Raw genomic sequence first — 16,684 nt, forward strand, 5'->3', positions numbered from 1 at the left:
CTCAGTTGTTACAGCCAGCCTTTCCCTTTTCCTCTCCCCAGAACAATACTTATTCTATTATCTTCTTTCTCTCCTCCTTTCTACACCAAGAGCTTGCTCTCAGGTCTCACAAGACTGAGAAATCAGCTACTTAGAATTCACAGAATGGAACACAAGTTAAGAAATCAAATCGAAGAAGTTGTCAGGAAAGGCAAGGCTGGGACTAAATGTTCAGCCTTGATTCTTGGTACAGCTTCTGTTCTGCCTCTGTATTTCTTTCAAAAATCAATCTGAAGCATTTGAGACATTAGCTCACTGTATGATGGGGGGCAGAATGGGTAGGATTTTTCCACCAACTTTATCTTGCCTGAATTCATGAACAACATGCCACACCATTATTTCCTGATTTTTAAATCCTGCTGAGATTTAATGTTCTGTCCCTGATGGCTGGTGTATGCTGGTAATTTGTGGTCCATCCTCCAGACTCCTCTGCAAAATAAACCTTTCCTAGCTGAGGATATGTGAATAGTCCATCTTAGGGTTTTGCCATGAACCAGTGCAAATTCAAGACATGGGTGCACCAAAATTGTCTGAATATAAGCACATGTGAACCTTTCAGAGCATATTACTGGAGTCTTGAAAACTGAAACAAACTGACTATGGGCACATGTTCTCATTCTGGCTTGCTACGTATCCCCTATTAAGATTCTGCTTTAGCTGCAATGGATAGCCAAGGGCCTGAACAGACAGGTCAAAATAAAGCTGTTTCAGGTCACTTTGGAGTTATGCTTTATAAATGCTGCAATGGTCCTAAGAGGCCAGAAGCCGTGCCAAAGCCATGCTCCAGTCCTAAGGACTAGAGTGCTGCTTTGGTGCAGCTTCTGGCCTTTTAAGATGCATGTGTCATTTAAACAGCATACCTCTAAAGTGACCCGAAGCAGTTTTATTTTGACCTGTCTGTTCAGGCCCCAAGTCACTGTTTCATCTGTTCTGCAGCATTAGTCTGCAAAATGGTGTTCAAGCACTAGCTGAGTATAGCTATGGTTCTTCCCTTTGTGAGAACTTGTGTGGTATAATGGTTTGAGTGCTGGATTAGGATTCTGGGAGACCACAGTTTGAATTCTTGGGCAAGTCATACCCTTGTTAGCAGAAGAGGAAAACAAAGGTAAACCTCCTCTGAATAAATCTTTCCAAGAAAACCGTAGATCAGGAATGTAATAATTTGGACGGGACTTGAAGGCATGAAACATCAAATAACAACAACCTCCCCTTCTAATGGGGAATGAAAATTCAGGTGGACCTTTATAATGATAGATGCTAGTTCTAATGTTATTCTAAGGATTTGCTGGAAAAGGAGCATTTCTTGTTGCTGAAAAAGGAGCACTTCCAAAACAACACTCTCTTCTAATTCCAACAATGGGGGGCAAATCCTTTCATTCATTAGTTCCATTTATATTCCACCTTTCCTCTAGTGAATTGAAGGCTGTGTGCATGGCTCTCGTCTACCTGTTTTATCCTCCTAACAACCCTGTGAGGTAGATCAGGCTCAGAAAAAGTTTCTGGTTCAAGATCTCTAAAGTGTGTTTCATGGTTCAGTGGGGACTACAACATGGACCTCCAATGCCTCTGCACCACATTGGTTCTTTTTACGGCCATTGATGTCAGGGCAGCATATGAGTGGGCCTCCATTCTTGTTCTTTGAACATTAAATCTTATGCTTCACTATTCAATTCTGACCAGATTTCAATACTCCAAGGGACTCCTTCTGGGAGATGCTGTATTGTTGACACCTAAGAACCCAAATAAACTAAGGTGGCCTAAAGTTGGAATTTTGGATACAGGAAACATTTAGAATGTGTGCTCTCAACTCTGAATATCAAATGCACAACCAGGATACTTTCTCAAGAACTTCAGGTGTAACAAACAGAGGGCAAAGCATTTCTGCATGGGGGAAATCCCCAGACTTTTGCTGTTAAGATAGAAATGCAACAAGGATACTACTTTATGTTTTTTACCTGGGGGCAACCGCAGCATTGTGGGTGTTTGACCTTATGTCACCCCAAGTCAGCAGTGGTCAGAATTGCTGTCATCTACTTTTGAGGCAGGTCCCTGTTCATTTCAGCCAGCTGGACTGAGCCATAAAGAGGTCAAACCATTTGCTCAGAGTTACACTGCGAGCAAGTGATTTGCTCATGATTTCCCATTCCTGTATCTTTGCTTAAGCCACCAAGCTATCTAATGAGCAGGCCCAGTTTCTCAAGGCTCTACTAGAAATGGTAATTACTACCTGATTTCATTCTTACGCATTAAATAAGGAAACATGCAGTGGTACATTTGTCCATTACTTGCTGTGAACATGAATGTCTCCAGTTCCATACAAACACGGTTATAGTTGAGGTCAATTTTGCTCTTGGTCTCTGAATGCTCCCTCTGAGTTCAAGAGAATAGCCGGCAGCTGTTTTGTATTTATGTTTTATTTGTATATTACTGCCTTGTTTTGTGGCATGGTGGTTACAAGCAGCAGCGAGTGCAGGGAAAGACAAATGCTACTGTTAGATCAAATGCCAAATTTTGCTGGAATAACAATGTTTTGACCCAGTCACATCATAATTTACTGGCAGCAGGCTTTCCTGCAGTAGTAACAGCAGTCCTCTTCTTTTTCTACATGCCTATTAAACTGACAAAGCCACACTGCACACTTATCTTTTCACCTTAAAAATACACAAATATAAATAAACATGAAATCCAACATGAACAGAGCTATTTGTGCCATACAGTTTGTACTATCCCCACCCCAAGCCAGTCTGATGCTTTCAGGGGTGACAAAAGCCACTGTCCCACTGCCACTCGCAACTGTTTCAACACCTAGCTCAAAGATCCAGCTGCAAGCCTAGTGAACTTCTGCACACTGACTGGGAGCTGTGGGATATCTTGTTCTTCATATCAAGCTTGCCCTGAATCCTTTAGATTTTTGATCCCCTTACTTTCATTTAGAGGCTACTTGCCAAGTTATTTTAGCAAGATAATCCTCACGTGGCACACATACTGGGTTGATGCTGAGTAGATATGGAATGTCAGGCGATTTAAAAATGGGGTTTACAGTTGCAGCTTCACTGTGTTGTCCTTAGTAATGGAACTATTGTATATACTCATGTGTATGTCTAGAAATTTTAGTCAAAAAATTGACCCAAAAAACCCTGAGTCGACTTATTCACGGTTCAATGTAAATACTGTACTCTTATAAAAAGGAAGCCATGTATTTGTGAAAGGCAAAAAATAATCTGTCCTGAAAGCACTGATGCCCCTCTGCTCTCTCATCTATCCTGCCTTTAGCATGAGCACAAACAGTTATGCCTGCTGGAATTTTGTTAAGTTCTTTGCCATCATTTTCCTTTGCTTCATCCTATTGATCCTTTATCACATGCCCCTAAATTTTACCCTCGACTTATACATGGGTCATATCAAAATCCATAATTTTAGTCCCCAAAACCTGCCTTGACTTATACATGAGGTCGACTTATAGTCCAGTATATACCATATACCCAGAAAAAAAGAAGGAGAGGGAGAAGAGGCAAATGTTTATTGTGGACTCCCAACAGTCCTAGCTAGCATAGCCAATAAAGAATGCTGGGAGTTGGTCCAACAACATCCAGAAGACCACAAGCTGCCAACTTTTGATGTAGATTGTTGGACTGGAACTGGGTTAGAGCACTGGACCTGGTACATGGGGGATGTTCTGGCAGCAAAGAATAATAAATTTGCAGTTTAAAAAACAAGGGTAAGATGTTGGCATTGAGGGTTTTTAAATTTAATACATACAACCTGATCCTAAAAATAGTTATTCGCAAACAAGGGCTAATTTGTTCAGTGGGATGTTCTACCAGATGATACGCACTCCTGCATACCTCATACTGTATTTTAGAGTCCTCATATTTTGATATCTCATATTTGGAGAGACCATATTTTTGAGAATTCAGTGAGCTTTCAGGAAGATGTTAGCATCAGGTTCCTGGGGGAAAAGGAATTGTTTCCTCCAGGCATGTATACATCAATGTAAACAAAACCATCAAATCTAAAGCGTTTCTTCATTCTTCCCTGGAGAATGATGATGCATTTTTTTTTGAAATCCAAAGCAAAGGATCTAAATCAATCTCTCTCTGCCTATCCATCCACAAATCCACAAATTTCAGGTACATTCGGATCCAATCTTTGCTTATGTTAAAACCATCAACCAGTCTGGAACCCCATTATCAATTCCTGTCTTTCAGCCTTTGTTACCTGGCCAGATAGCCCATCATCCAGGGCTAGTTTCAAGGAATAAAAATGGATTCAAAACCTAATGTCAGCTAACATATAAACTCACATTCTGTATATGTTCTGTGTCACCTTCAGACCTCCCATTTTGAGCCACAGGTTCCTCTTCAGACTGGCAATTATAAATCCACTGCAATCCATAAAACTCCATTATACCCTTTACATATCTCCATTTTGGTTAGCTCTGTATGCTGTGCTTGTTTGGATCACTATCTTGTGCATGTTGCACTCTGTATATTTTTCTAAATAAAAGCCTTCTTAATTCAGTTTCTGAGTCCTCCCAGTTAGTGCTGGTATACACTGGTGCACAATGGTCCAAAAGTTACCTAAGTATCTCACTAAGCTAATTTCCCCAACATTTGAAGTATCGCTGACAATTGGTGGGGACCCCCAGTCCACTTGTTCTTTGGGTAATACAAGTGAGCGTTTATGGCATTTAGGCTTTAGTTTGTTTCTTCATTTGACATCATTTAGGCTTTTAGGCTTTAGTTTGTTTCTTCAATTGACATCATTTGACTGGATCAAAACTAGCCCTACCATTAAATTGAGTGGGATGCCTGGACATGCAACAAACTGCAGAGAAACCTTTAAAGGTTCCAAATGGTCAATTACTGTGTTTCATATAATATGTTTTAGAACGGAGAAAAGTATCATTTCAAATTTTTGTTTAACGTACTGGGCTATTTCTTGTGTTCATAATTTGAAATTTTTGTTTTCAACTAAATCAAAAAAATGATCAAAAATGTGGGGACTGGAGAAGGAGGCAATTGGGGGGTTTTGCTGACAAATTTGCTATATACTTCAGCTGAGAGATCTTTGAGAGAAGAAAGGAAACCTTTCTATTTTTGCCTCCTAACATACTCACTGTTTGAAACAGCTTCACTTTGTCTTCTTCTCTCCCTCTGGGTGAGTGCGTGTGTTTAAATGTGGAACAACATTAGTTCCATCCAAGCTTGTGGTTTAGTCAAAAGAAGAAATTCCGGTAAAATGCTTGTACCATCTGGCAATGCCCAGTCAGATGCACATCTGCACGCGTGCGTGTGTGCATATGTGTGATGAAGCCACTTTATATATAAGCCTGTGTACAACTAACTTAAAAAAACCAATGGAAGAACACCACAGCAAATTTTGACATCACAACCCATAATAAATTGTTTGAGGCCTCCATCAGAATTAAAGCTGTACATGGCAAGAAAATACCTGCGGTATTTTCAGTCTTTCTTTCTCTGGTGAATTTTTATTTTAACCAAGACACCCAACTCCAGACCAACCAGACACAAGTTGAGGCTTGGCTTCAGTGTGTGACATTCAGCCTTTCTCACCAGGGATTGCTTCGTGTCACATCATTAAAGCACTATGATCCCACTTTAGCTGTCTTGGCAACATTCTATGCAATCCTGGGATCTGAGATTTTTGGAGGTGCTCAAATTCTCCAGCTGAGAATTATAAATGCACTTCTCTAAACTGCAGATCCAAGGTTTCCAAAGAATGTTGCCATGGCAGTTAAAAGTGAAATGTAGCACTATAATTCTGTAGCATGAAAGAGTATCAGATCTTGGCTGCTAGCTCTTCCATACTGCCTCGGTCCTAATTGGAGTAGGCGGGATATAAATAAAAGTTGTTGTTGTTGTTGTTGTTGTTATTATTATTATTATTATTATTATTATTATTATTATGTCTACTTTGCCTCTGAATTTGTTCTTCCCCTCCCTGTGCTTTTGCCTCTTCTCATCATTCTTCTTTGCACAATCTGTTACAACATTCCTTCCAACCCTGTGTTCTGAATTCTCAAGCAGTAAATATGAACCCAGAAAAGTTACTTTTTTTGGAACTACAATTCTGGAATCCACTAGCCAGCAGGGACACTGCGAACTTCTGGAAGAAGTATTTGAAAAAATAATCTCTCAACAAATGTTCAGAAAGACTTAAAGTCTGTAGCTACAGGGTAGGGCAAGATGAGAGTACTTCCCTTCCCAATGAGCATTCAGTCCCCCAAATGAAATTTTCCATCAGTCCTCAAATTTCTAGCATTGCAGATTGAGACACTTTAAATTATCCACATCTAGAACTTCTATATTGCTGTATACATATTCCCTTGGTAGCTTTGCCTGCCTGTTTTCATTGGATGTCTAAACTCCATTTCTAAATGCTCAATCGGCATTATGTTACTATGGTGCTAGAAATTGTGGGACAGAAGGGGCATTATTTATTGGGGGGCATTACTCTCATTTGTGCATTCCACACAAACACACACTTACACACACTCATATGCACACACATATCCTTGCTGCAGAACCAGCCCAAGACATTCTGCTGAATTAGAACAGCAAATGACATTCGACCTGTCAAGGTTCTGGTGAATAGTGTGTAAAGCCAGAGAAGTGATTTTGGCACATGAGGCAGAAAATTCTGCTAGTGTCTCTTCCCATCCCTGTTAGTACAAATACAATAAGTAAATAACTAACAAGTTGTTGCCCTTTCATGACACCCAAAATCTGCTCCTTGCCTAACGGAAACAAGAAAAAGAAACAGAAGAGAGAGGAAGGCAGAAGAACAAGTGAAACCATCCTGATTAGTTTAATAAGTAGCAGTGTGTCAATGCAGCAGCTGCCTAAATCACAGGCAGAGATTTCCAGCCAAAATGATCAGTCTGTAAGCCATGAAATTTACTCCAGGGCAAGGTTCCAAAACAACAGAAGACAATTAATACATGCGTGTGGCAGTCCTTGTTGACAGCATTTCAAGACTGAAGAGGTGTCTGTGATTACTGAAAACATTTGCCTTTTGCTTGGGAAAAAGCTGGCCCATCTCCAGCAACATGGTTTGCCTCTGTGCGCATGAATGGGCTGCCACTCCTAATAGGACAGCTAATCTGCCCCACAATGGTAGTGCATGCATATAAGGAATAGGGAATGGAGAGAGTCCTAGACTGGAAGCCATAGGGAGGAGAGGGGAAGCTTTTTTAAAGATCCAATATCAATCAATATTCCTTTCATTTCAATAAAGTCAGCGGTTTTGCATAACTTAAACCAGTGGTATAGCCACATTGGCCGGGGGGGGGGGGGATGACAAAACTGCCTTCACAGATAAGAATTCTGCCTCTCCTCAATGACATTTTCCTTCACTCACCAAATATCTACTGTTGCAGTGACTTAAAATGAACAAGCATTTAGAAATGCACCTTAGGCATCCCAAGAAAAGAGGCAGGTAAGGAAATGAAAACATAGCAAATATAAGAGCTCTAGGTGTGAACAGTTTTCAGTGTGTCAGTTTCTGCAATGCTAGAAATCTGGGAACTAAAGGAAAATTTTATTTGGGGGACAGAATCCTCATATGGAAGGGCAATGCCCTTATTTTGGACTGTAGCCCTTCAACCTTCCTGAACATTTGGCCTAAACCAGTTCTAGAGCCTCACCCCACTCACACCATCTTTTCCATGTTTTACAAAGATGTGCATCTACTTCTGCACTGACAGTATTCCTAAACCTCCTTTGGCCTATGGCTCTTTCTCATATGAGAGAAATGATCATTTTTAGGTACAGATGCAAGAAGAATACAAAGTGGTGGTGCTTGATATCTTGGGGCCCTTTCACACTAAATGATTATAGTGCACTTTAACTGCCATGGATGCATGCTATGGAATCCTGGAGTTTGTAATTTGGGGAGATATGAGAGAAGCTCTCAGGCAGAGGATTCTAAATAGTCCTGCCTAAACTGCAAATCCTAGGATTCCATAGGATGGAATCATGGCAATTCAAATGGAATCGTAGCACTACAATTGTAGAGTGTGAAAGCACTACGATTCCATTTTAATTGCCATGTATGGCTCTCCAGATTTTGTTGGACCACGTCTCTTCTTAGTCCTAGATAATATAGAGATGGCTGAAAAATGCTGAAAGATGTAATCCAATAGCTTTGGATGTTGATGTATTGTGTGTTTTCACATCATTTCCAACCTATGGCAACCAACCGTAAGGCAAACCGATCATGGAGTTTTCTTGGCAAGATTTGTTCAGAGAAGATTTTCTATTACTTTCCCCTGCGGCTGAGAGCATGTGACCAGTGGGTTTCATGGCCAAGCTGGGAATTGAACCCTGGTCTCTAGAGTCCTAGTCCACCACTCAAACCACTACACCACTCTGGTTTTCAACAGCTCCACAGCTTCTGGAGGACCACAAAATGCCTACACCTGGTTGAAAGCCTACAATACTCTCAGGATCTAAAATTTAGAAGGATCTCTGGTAGCAGAATTAAGAAAGAGACTTCTGCTTAAGTCTTTGGTGAAGTCAGAAGAAATGTTAATGTCTGGGCTACATGGACTAATTGGTTGACTTGGTTTATCATGATTTCCTGTGATCCTAAGCACTATATTCACACTGTTCATCCCTGTATCACTTCAAGGGGAAGACAGAGGTTTTAAATACTGAAAAAATGTGAAGGAAATAGTAGTGAATCTGTCTAGCAGATTAACCAAATTGGCAAAACAACTATTTCACAATAACACATCCCAAGCAATAGCAAACCATGTGCCTTGCCTAAGAAAGCCCTATCAAATTTGTGAGGTTGTCACACATTGATAGACAATTTGAAAGCATATAGAAATACACACTCACTATTCCTTGTGACTCTTTATAGCCATTATGAGGAAATGGAGATGCAGGCACCCCACGCTTGGGCTGGCAGTCTTCCCAGCCATGGGAGCTGGCAAGCCTGGTGCCTCAGCTTGCCAGACCAGACCTAAAACCAATTCCTGAATCAGTGGAAAGGCTCATAGAAACTTGGCCTAAGATACAAGCTGGTGAGCAGCCTGAAGACTCTCTTTGGTGAACTGTGGGTATGAAGGCAGCCTCTGTGTCTTTGGCACAGCTTTAATAATAAGGCAGGCAAGATATTATCCAGGAAGGATTCCATAGCCAATGACTTGGCAAAACTCTTAGAAGACAGGGTTTGTCCTCCAGACAAGAACCACTCAGACCCAAAGTCTCCTCTTGGGCCATTAAAATTACCTGGAACACGAGAACACTGTTCAGTTCCAGCTCCTAAGTGGCCTTCTGTCAGCAATAAGACAACAAACCTGTTAAATTTTCTTTGTCAGATATGTTTGCTTGGGAAATATTCAAGATAGATCTGCTATATCTTTTCTCCTCAACCAGAGGCAGAGAAATTATGACCTGTGGGCCACATGTGCATCTATATCCCACTTTTACAGCCTTAAAATCCACTGCTGTTCACCTGAAGCATCTTGAGTCCCCCATATATTTTATTAACAGCTTGAATTTTAGGTAGTTTTCAAGCTGAAAATTGTGTCACACCACCAAAGACAAATGTGGCAGTTGCTTTCTTTCTATCCCCAGAACTTCCCTCCACCCTCATTTTCAGCTATTGCATAGACAGAAATGGCAACATAAAGAAATGCTTCCGGTGCACCTGGATATAGAGTTGCGGACTACAGGGAGAATTCATAAGAGTACAAATTGTCCCTGTCTCAACAGAGTTGGCCATTCTTTTCCTAAATAAACATGTATGAATAATTACCAGATTGTTGACAAACCACTGGTTAATGATTATTAAAGAGATTTTTAAAGCCTATCAGAACTTCAGTGTTACTGAATGCGCATCCATTTATGTGATACACTCCTCAGAATAAATGTCAAAGAATCTGTGTGTTCAAAAACCTCTGCCATGAATAAAGCTTCAGTTTAGTTCTGGAATAAGGGGCTCTACAGACTGCCCCTTTTCACGCCAGATCAGGGTCTGTGGCAACTGCACGCCAGAGGAGTGCCATGATGCTGTGTGCCATGTGGAGTGTCATGTGGCATCATGGTGCCCTGGGGTGGAGTTGGGCATCTGTCATCTGGATGCGACCCTCCGACTTCACCACCAGGCGAGACTTAATGGCCAGTGTGAAGAGGGCCTAAGTTAGTCTCTGAAAGGTACAGTTTTTTACTGCAGTTCCCAGAATCATAGAATCATAGAGTTGGAAGAGACCACAAAGGCCATCCCATCCAACCCCCTGCCATGCAGGAACTCTCAATCAAAGCATCCTTGACAGATGATTATCCAGCCTCTATTTAAAGACCTCCAAGGAAGGAGACTCCTCCACTCTCCGAGGGAGTGTATTCCACTGTCAAACAGCCCTTACTATCAGAAAGTTCCTCCTAATGTTGAGGTGGAATCTCTTTTCCTGGAGCTTGCATCCATTGTTCCGGGTCCTGTTCTCTGGAGCAGCAGAAAACAAGCTTGTTCCCTCCTCAATATGACATCCCTTCAAATATTTAAACAGGGCTATCATATCACCTTTTAACTTTCTCTTCTCCCAGCCAGTTCCCAGAACCCTCAAACAGATTCTGTTTTCTTCACGTCCTGCTTGTGGGCTTTACTGGGCATCTGATAGGAACAGAATGCTTGACTAGGTATAGCTTTGGTTTGATATAACAAGGATTTTTTAAATGTTTATATACTTATATCTGCTGCAGTCAGATGATGATGGTTTCTTTGATTCCCCCCCCCCCCCCCCGGACTTTATTTTTTGCCATAATCCTATTCTGTACCATTGCTGCTTTTATTCTTACATCGTTCTTCCATTTTATTTTTTGGTATCTGATTTTATCAGAGCTTTGAAGTAACTAGTTACTAATAAGTTCCTTGTTCCACTGCTTTTCCGATAATAAAGTTGTAATTACAGTACAGTACACTTGTAACTTAATGAGAGTACACGATTCTCCTTTTGCATTTAGTTGCAACCTTTCAAACTACTTTTATAGTTACTGGGAGCATCCTTACTGGATTGTGCAACAGGAATGTCGTATGGTTCAACTGCTAGCTTGTGTGTTTTGTGCTCTGCTGCAGGTGTTGAGGTAACACAACATGGGCAGGAGGACAACTGTCCTCCTGCCCATGTTGTGTTACCTCAACATCTGCAACAGAGCACAAAACACACAAGCCAGCAGTTGAACCATACAACATTCCTGTTGTGGAACTTGTATCACTTGCAAGCAGGTTGTAGCATTCAGAAATGGTTTTAAAGGAAGTGTTTGAGTTACTTTTGATAAACCGGAAAGTGGTGCACTACTTTACAAGAAAACAGCTGAAGTGGAAAGGTAACTTCCTATGGGGATTTAGGGAGAAAACTATAATTAAAAAAAAACTACCTTGTCAACTTCTGAATTTTATTGATTTAGAAAAAAATGAGGCTGTGTTGTTGAGGGAATTAAAAAGAGCTCTGAAATGCTGCTGCTGCTTTCTATTCCCCATCGGAAGCTGCAGTGTGTGTGTGACCCTAGCGACGTGAATTGAAACAGGTTTGCAAAATTTGGGGAGCAGGGAGAAAAAAAATTGTCAGAGAAATCTAATTATGCTGGGATATTCCTCCCCCCCCCCCCTTCATTGTTGGTTGGAAATGCTCATTATCCCCACTACTACATGTCAGAGTCAGGAAGATTTAAGATTTTCATCATGCGTGGCTTGACACCTCGGTAGCTGGCTGATGAATGTCAACCCGAGAGCAAAGGAACTGTCCATGGGTGGCTTGGAATAAAGGCAGAAGTCATGAGGTCTTGCAGAAGTTCACTCCCTTTGCTGCCACAGTGATTTGTCACCAATAACATTCACAGGACTTGGCAAGGGTGGGAGGATGTAGGTTCCGCATGGCTTCTCCCTTGTTTTGAACTCACTCCAACATAATTACCTGACATGTTGTTACTTTATGAACTTTGGCAAGAGTTCAGAACTAGTTGCAGCCAGCATGTGTGTCTTGCATAGCAAGAAACTTTTGTGAGCTCGGTGATGCCGTATCTCAAGGAACACATCTACTCAATGTTTGGAAAATGAGAATGGGAAATTTAATTGGTGTGCCTACATGTTCACGGTGAGTTCTCACTCTTTTGGAGATCACCATTTTGCCTTGGATGAGCATTTCTTTCTTTCTTTCTTTCTTTCTTTCTTTCTTTCTTTCTTCACCCTATTTCCATCCTACCTTTCCTCCAAGAATCTCAGGGAAGCTCTGTGACCTTCTTTGGTCTTGTCTATATTCTTAACAACAACACTGTTTTGCCTTTCTTTCCAAGAGTTCAAATGGTATGTATGACTCTCCCCACCACCACCACTTTATCCTCACAGTGACCCTGTAGGATACATTATGCTGGAGACACATCCATAGCTTCTCAGGACATTCATGGTCAAGTAGCAATTTCAACCCACTCCTCCCAGCCTTAGTCCATTTCTCTAACCTCTACATCACACTGGCTGCCAAAAAGTACATTTACCTAAATGATATGAAAGGGCTACATATCCACTTCATGTTATCTACATGAGTTTTACCCTCACTTTTGTGCTGACACACATGCTTTCTATGTGCATGGCTATTTATTTATTTGCTACTGAAGATCCCACCCAATGCTGCTGGAACTTGCAGTTCAACAACAACTAGAATAACTGTGTCAGAATAGGAATGTGAGGAGTGGAAATCTATGAAGTTGTATGGTTGTGGTGGCATGAATATAATTAGTATGGAGTGAATGTATGCAGGGCGGGGGGTGGGGGGTGGAGAATGAAATATAATGCAAAAACTGACATATACACATTCATCAGCCAAGATCCTACATGGAAGAACATGCAGGTTTATGCTGTAGCTCGCGTCTCCACTTCCAGGATTCACCATTGTTCTGTGATAGATCCTGCCATAGCCATGTCATTGCTGGTGGAGAGTGAGGGGGGGGGGTTGGAGAAGTGTCTGGCTATGTCCTTGTAGGCAGATGCAGAATAGGACATCTTCTACTGAGATCTGCTGTAGTCCTCTGGAAGTCTCAGCAGATGAAGTCATTGGTCTGCATCTGGTTATGGGGACATAGCCAGATCTTACCCTACAACATTTGAGATGAAAACTGGGACACATGTGGACACATGAAATCAGAGTGTGGTCATGATGATAAAAGTTATTCATGAAGAAACACCCAAGCTGGAAGATTTGCCCCCCTCCTCTGCCCTCCCACGTGCTGAGTTATTGAGTGCAAACTGCTTTTGCACTTTGAGCAGAAGTAAGCTGAGGCACCAGATCTTCTCTGTTCTTGGAAGCAAAGCCCTGGTTAGTACTTGGAAGAGAGACTGCCAAGGAATACCAGCTGCTGTGGGCTACATTTCAAAGGAAGAAACTGGCAAAGCCACCTCTGAGTATTCCTTGCCTCAGAAAACCCTGTGAAATTCATGAGATAGCCGTAAGTCAACTTGGTGACTTATATAATAGGGTGACTTGAAGGCGCTCACCCACAAGTTGAGGACAAAGGGGGAAAGCGGAGGTAGGAGAAGAGAGAATCAGGGACATTTTAAAAACAGCTTAAAAAGTGGGATGAAAGAGGATTAATTGGGATCATCCCTGTCAAATCAGAACAGCTGGAGTTTTATGTAAATAGGATTGAAATAAACTTTTTCCATTCCTAATTGTAGGCAATGAGAGATCCCCATTAAGACATCTCTTTCTTTAACTTTAAAAGAACTTTGGCCAATTCTTTTTTTAAATGTATTGTCTGCAGGGTACATTGGTAAAACTGGGTCAAATACTGAATCACTCAAAATTCTTCCCAGCTCTGAAAGTGAACTGCAATCTGTGCTATTCTCTATTCAAGGACTCAAGGTCACTCTGATGGTTGTCATTCATAATAATATATGGGATGGATTGCAAGATGGATTTTTCCACCACTGGCCTTCACCAGCTTATTCCACTTCTTTTCACCCAGTGAGATCTACACCCTAATATTGCCTTGGAAAGATAACAAGGAGCCAGACAGAAGTCAATGATAAGAAATCATTGTTAAGCAGAAATGTGTACCAGTATCCTATATGAACGTTTACATAACAATTCAGTAATTAGGTTTCTGCTACTAAGCTAACTATATGGACTTTATCACATGGGGAAAATCAGGGGTTTAAACAGGGGCAAAAAGAGCCAGCTTCCCAGTGGCTTGGGGGCATGGCGTCCTCATGCCACACGTCCTGACTCTGTCCCCAAGCCTGTGTCATGCCACCCGCCTGACCACATGGCAGGCAGCATTGTGGCATTATGACAATTAGATACCACACACTGTTGAAATGCAGAAAACCCACCATGGTGGCTGCAAAGACTCCTTTTCCCGGTGCAAAAGGAGTCTTTCCTGGCTTTCTGCCACTTTTGTGCCGGAAAAATGCTGAATTGGGGCTGTTCCTTCAGGGTGGTCTGTTTCGCCCCTTAATTAAATATAGGGGTGAAACAGACATCTCCTGACAAAACCAGATTGGGGCTGCAGCAACCGCACACTGCAGCCCCAATCCACCTTTTTGCCAGCCAAAAAAGGAGCAGCAAACAACCGCCCCTTTTTGTGCTGGCGAAGAGCCGGCTCCCCCCCCCCCCCCACACACACACCTTGTTGGGAAGCTTGCTTTAAGGTGCTCCAGAGGCATGTAGTGTGTAAACACAATGCTGCCAGAAGCCGGCCCATGTATGGGCAGTTGCCTGGCTTGAAGCTGGCTTTCAGGCATCTTGGCAGTGTGCGTCGGCTGTACACAACACTCTCAAGATGCCAGGAAGCCGGCTTTTTATGCCAGTCTGTTTCACCCCATACTTGACTATGGTGGCAATAATATCACAATCATGACTAAGTAGCAATTGCGAATATGAAACAGTTGTGTATATGTTCAAGTCACTTGTTGACTTATGGAGACCCCGTGAATTTCATAGGGTATTCTTTAGCAAGAAATACCAGGGCTGTTTTTGCCTTTTCCTTCCTCTGAAATATAACCTATAGCACCAGGTAATCATTGGCAATATCCCATCCAAGTACTACCCATCACTGGAGATAAGGGCTAGTTTGAAAACAGAATATTAATCCAGCGTTGCACATTTCAGGACAACTTGCAGAGTTATGAGAGAAATTAGGCTCTGAGTTCTGATTCAGAATCAGGTTTTTACTATCTCTCAGTCAATGATGTGAGTGAAAAACACTACTATTTTTCCTAGCGTTATTTTTTTTTCTAGTGAGTCATGCCTTCTCATGATGTGGGCAAAATACAATAGTCTCAATTTCTTAATCTTGGCTTCGAGAGAGAGTTCAGGCTTGATCAGTTCGAGGGTCCATTTGTTTGTTTTTTTGGCCATCCACAGTATCCTCAACACTGCATCTCCAAATCAGTTTACAGTATTTTCTTTCTATCAGCTTTCTTCACTCTCCAGATCTTAAATCCATACATGTTGACAGGGAATATCACGGCTTGGATGATTTACTTGGCCATGATACACAGTGGGCTACCTTGGGCAAATCACATACTTCCAGCCTCAGGAGAAGGCAATAGAAAACCTCCTCTGAACAAATCTTGCCAAAAAAACCCTGTGATAGGTTCACCTTAGGTTTGCCATAAGTGGGAAACGACTTGAAGGCACACAACAGCAACTGTTTCAAGTCTACAATTTTTTTCCAGTAGTAGTATGGTGTCATCTGCATATCTTAATTGATGATGTTGCCTCCTCCTATCTTCACTCCTTCTTCTTCTGAGTGTAAACCTGCTCTGAATGTGTGTAAGTTGAATGCAGTTGAAGACAACTGCCTACAAGTTGATCAAACAGGGTGATAAAATGCATTCTTACCTGAACCCTGGAGTCAAGACTGGAGTGCTTGGAACTCTGTACCCAGCTGTGATTTTTTTCATGTCCTACAAAACCTTCTTAGTAGTTATGTCTTTTGGAACAGTGAGAACTTAAAATTTCTGCTGAAGTTGCAATTGTTGGAATAAGAACAAGATTTATCACTTTAGTCATTATAGGGTTATTGGTGAGCTACTGAGATAGAAATGATTTCCAGCTGTATTACCCTAATCAGCTGTTGAGCCTTCATAAGGCTAGCTTTCCTCTGTGCTCTCTTTCTCTTTGCCTTTGTTCTCTTCTGTTATATTTTGTGTTACCTTGCTTCAATGAAGTTTATATTATTTTATATATTTGCTATTATGTATTATTCTATTTGCTCTCATTGCTCTTGTTCATTTTGTATCATTTGTATATATGTGTGTGTATATATATATATATATATATATATATATATATTGGTTTTGAATAGGTTTGGTATACACATTGTTTTGTTACTTTTCAAGCAGATACAAATTTTAATTATATTCCCTTTCATTTTTGGTTTTTCAATTCCGTTGTTTCAACAGCAATAAAGCAGAGAGCCAATGCAATGTTGTTCTTTGGACTTTGGAGATCCAATTTCCAATCCCTGCTGAGCCATGGAAACTTACTTTGGAGAAGTCACATACGCTCATGAAGTTACAAGACCAGCCATTTTTATCCCCATATGGATTCACTGCCATTGACCTTTTCTCAAAGTGAAATTCTTGACCTGCAGGTCCTTCCATACTACACAGTTGTAGC

The sequence above is a fragment of the Sceloporus occidentalis genome, unplaced genomic scaffold (genome assembly GCF_023333645.1).
Source record: "Sceloporus occidentalis isolate IW3139 unplaced genomic scaffold, rSceOcc1.0.p SCAF_5, whole genome shotgun sequence".
NCBI classification, from domain to species: Eukaryota; Metazoa; Chordata; class Lepidosauria; order Squamata; family Phrynosomatidae; genus Sceloporus; species Sceloporus occidentalis.